The sequence below is a fragment of the Sinocyclocheilus rhinocerous genome, unplaced genomic scaffold, assembly GCF_001515625.1.
Source record: "Sinocyclocheilus rhinocerous isolate Xijiao unplaced genomic scaffold, SAMN03320098_v1.1 scaffold70, whole genome shotgun sequence".
In the NCBI taxonomy this organism is placed as follows: domain Eukaryota; kingdom Metazoa; phylum Chordata; class Actinopteri; order Cypriniformes; family Cyprinidae; genus Sinocyclocheilus; species Sinocyclocheilus rhinocerous.
Window position 1 is genome coordinate 701,617 of NW_015624555.1, and position 4,359 is coordinate 705,975.

Consider the following 4,359-nt stretch of genomic DNA (forward strand, 5'->3'; position numbering starts at 1 on the left):
GATGTTTTGGTGGACAGCTGAACATCTGTGCATTAAAGGCTTATTAACATTGTTTTTATAAACGTAAGACTAAACAGTTCTGATGACATTCAAGTACCCACTGACAAGTGCCCAAATCACCTTAATCATGAGTTCAAACAGACCATACGAAAGAAATAAAGCCAAAATGGTTTGTAATAATTGAACATTGTGATGCTGTTTTTGGAGTTGTTTAAGCGTGCTCTGATGAGGTATCATTGATTTCATTTGCAGTTGATTTCCTCTAAGGCTGTGTGGCTGTGAGTCAGTTGTAGTTGTGCTTTCTTCTCGTCTCTGGTCTTTATTTAACTAGGAACACACACTAAGAAACATGAAATTGAAAAGATCCACCAGCACACCAGCAATCCAAGATGGTCCCAGCGTGAAAAACATTCCTTATGCTGATCCCTTCTTTCTTCTCCTTTTGCTCTTGGTGGACCTGTCAAATAAAAGCATAAAAAAAATAATAATAATAATACAAAAAACAAGACATGACAGTTTCAACAATTTTTATCAGTCCACCCAAAAACATCATTCTCAGGCTGTTTGTGAAAAGGAAATAATCATTGAACATTTGTTTGTGGCATAGATATTCTGGGGGTCAATTTACCAAACTGTTCATCCTGGACCGTTGGCTGAACATCTGATGCATAAAGCACACAAAATGGGAAACACTGTGAGAGTTCCGAAGTCAACATCTGATTGGTTGAATTCTGCAGTAAACTTGCACAATGTTCTTGAATGAGTTGCACGCCGGTCTGTTATTGTAGGGGGTTAGGGTCAGGTTAGGGTTAGTAGAATAAGCTGACATGTACTTGCAATGTTACTTATAGTCGGTAGAATGTCTTTTGGGGACCATCAGAATCAAGTATTAGCAGATATTAATCAGACAGTCTACTAATACTCTAATGACTGCTAGTTAGTTGCAAAGTTACATGTAGTAAGTAGAATGTCTAAAGTGGTCAATCAAAATAAAGCGTTACCATTTTTTTCTCTCTCTTTAACAATGAATCACTCTCAAAATACTTGTGTAGGGAGGTGGAGAGAAAGTTTGTAACCATACCTTTATAAAAGCATTCAGAAAGAACTTAAGCCTGGTTTCCACCAAGTGGTACGGTACAGTACAGTACAGAATGGGACGGTACACCCTGATCCGGCTTGCTTTTCCACTCCCAACAGTACCCTTACTTGATGGGTACATGGTGACATGGTGTGACATGGTGTATGCTGGAAAGTAGCGATCGACGTCATTCTCGTGCAAAGAAAGCATGACATTGTCTGTGTGTCTGTGTGTGAATTCTAAATATTCTAAATTCTAAACTACACTGTTATATTTTTTGTGCTTGTGCACTCTGATGTAAACAAGCCCCACACGCATGAGCAGCACGGCGGAACAAGTGAAGGAGATGCTTAATTCCCCTTGTATCATCATTCCCCTTGTAGCACGCGCAAGTGAAGATTCTCTGTCAACCAATCAACGTTCTGCAGTGAGTCTAGCTCCACCTTTTAGGTACTGGACTACTGTGCTAGGCACCCCAACAGAAGGGTCCCAAAAAAGTGGTATGGTACTGTTCACTGTTTTGGTACCATTCACACCTTCTGACAATTGAAACGAAAAAAAAAAGAAAGAAAAGTTTTTAGATGTCATGGTTATAGAGCGCAACAGTTCACAGTATTCACTTTCACTTTCTCCACAGGGAAATTGATTTTTAACAATAACTGTTAAATATAGACCTGTTGTGAGCTCAGAGGTTGTTACTTGATTGAATATGGTTTTGTTGAAGCCATCTGCTCGCGTTAATTCAACTTGTTTTTAAAAAATAATCTTTTAATAGCAGAATTCCACCAATCAGTCACAGAGAGCAAAGCGCACCAAACGAGCTCTTTAGCTCCACCCATTCCCATATAGAACCGCAAATGACGTAATGAGTCTCCCTACACTCTCAAAATACTTAAATATTCATGTATATTTAAAAACTTTAAAAAAAAATAATATAAAATAAAAAAACTGAAAAATAAGCCCTGCTAATCATTCAAGTCACGGGGGAAGTCGTGGCCTAATGGTTAGAGAGTTGGACTCGTAACCCAAAGGTTGCGAGTTTGAGTCTCAAGTCCGGCAGGAATTGTAGGTGGGGGGAGTGAATGTACAGCGCTCTCTTCCACCTTCAATACCACGACTGAGGTGCCCTTGAGCAAGGCACCGAACCCCCAACTGCTCCCCGGGCTCCGCAGCAAAAATGGCTGCTATGGGTAACCATACTTGGCCACATGTCACGTCACTTTCACAAAAGTGTTGTGGAGTGCAGGTGTGTGGATCACAGTGATACTGTACAGTTCCCGCCAGGTCATGCTAGTTCACTGAAACTTCTACAACAAGCACTATACTAACTTGCCAGGACCTGACTTGAATGTGGACCAGACTTCATGCCGATAGTGAAGTCTGACTGTGTTGCACTACTTTAGTGGTTGTCACTGTCGAAGTGATTCCTCTTTGTCAACTTTGTCAACATCCTTAAGTGAGGAAGTGAGTTCTTCTAGTTATTCAAAAGTACTTCAGGCTTCACGTCAGATGTGCTGGAAGTGCCTTACCTGATGAAAGCAAAGAAAAGAAAGGAGATACACGCAGTCTAAAACATGTTTCCTGTCTGAGACATCCCGATGACAAGAAAGAGAGGACGTTTGCATTTAGTCTAACTATACAACAGCAGTGAGAGACAAACCTCTTCCATTTTTCACTGTCAAAAAGACCTGATTCAGGCCATATAGACAAAAGTGAATACAGCGCTGTAAGGATCTAACAGTGTATTGTGTTAAACAGAGAGAATCAGAGAAGTGACACTGTGTGTGCGTGAATGTATGAAGGTGGTTTGAAGCACCAGGAGGTATTTCATAATGAGCAGGGCGGCTGAGGAAACCGCTGCGTCCTGTGAAGGAATTAGGTGCGTGAGGCATCGGAGCGGCACAGTACTGTCATTAACGCACTTCCAAAATCACTATTTTCACTGTATTAGTACCCTTTAGTTACACACGCATATTTTCTTTTTCTTCCGACTATACGAACACAAGAGCAAGGAGCGAACGACTTCTCAGTTCCGCAGCAATTTCAGAACCATTTCAAGAGAAATTATGCTAATAGGGTGTAGCCGCTAGCAAGCGTATAACTCTTCCATCCGAACCCAGTATGAAATAAATGACATCCTTACAAAGGGCCTACTGAAGAACGAAACACCAGGGTCTGAAAATAAAGGCAGAATCGGCCTGGTTTGAAATAACGAAGACCATTTGCGTTTCATCTTGCCGTCCCCCGCTGCTTCCCACCAGGCAAATTTGATAATTTGGTTGGAAATAACATTAGTATTTATTTATTATTTCCTTGCTGACCACTTGTTAACATAGATGTGTACTGCTGCTGCTGGCTGCATGCTCACACACATAAAACACCTGTTTATAAATTGTGCTTTTAGCTCCTGCGTCTTTAAAGGTGCACAGAGGTACATCCATGTACACACACACACACACACACACCGCTGAGATGACTGTGGGAAAAGGGTGGGAGTCCTTGCGCTCCACTAAGTGGAAAACTCGATCTTCTTACCTCAGCAGCTTCATACAGGGGAGTGCAGAGGACATATGTGCCAGAGAGAGTTCTTATGTTGTTGATTAGCAGTTTGCTCAGGAAAAGCTAGCAGATTTCTCTTAATAAAACATCAAGCTCTCACCGAAGCACGGCCAGCATTCGCTGGGAACGTTTATATGGTCAGTGAATCCACTATGAATCACTTTTGTCCAGCTGTATGTCATTACAAAGACTTTGGTCTTTATTTATTCTGCAGTTTCAGCTTTGAGGATGTTCAAATGATTCTGCTTGATAGAACATTAAAAAGTAATGAATTTAAAAGCAGCTTATTAAATAAAAAATGAAAATTAAAGATTAAACTAATCATTTATTCACCCTGATGCTGTTTTGAATCCATAATACCAGGGCTCTCAAGTTATATCAAAAGTTTGGAGTGAGATTACATCTGTTAGGGGAGGAGCCACTCAAATATTTGCAGCAGCGGCCCCTCGGCCCCACCCAATTCTCTCAAGTTTTTGCTAGCATTTTTCCTATTGTTCATAATTGACCAGGACAATAGAATTCGTAAATCTGATAAAAGACCAAATTCATCCAAATAAAATAAATTGTTTTATATATTTACAAAAAAAATACAAATGTATCAAAAAAAAAATTTGGCCCCATACGAGCCATCTGAACAGCAGTACTCAATGTACTTGTCCTGAGCATGTATGCCAAACTATGTGTATGTGTGTGTGTGTGTGTGTGTGTGTGTGTGTGAGAGA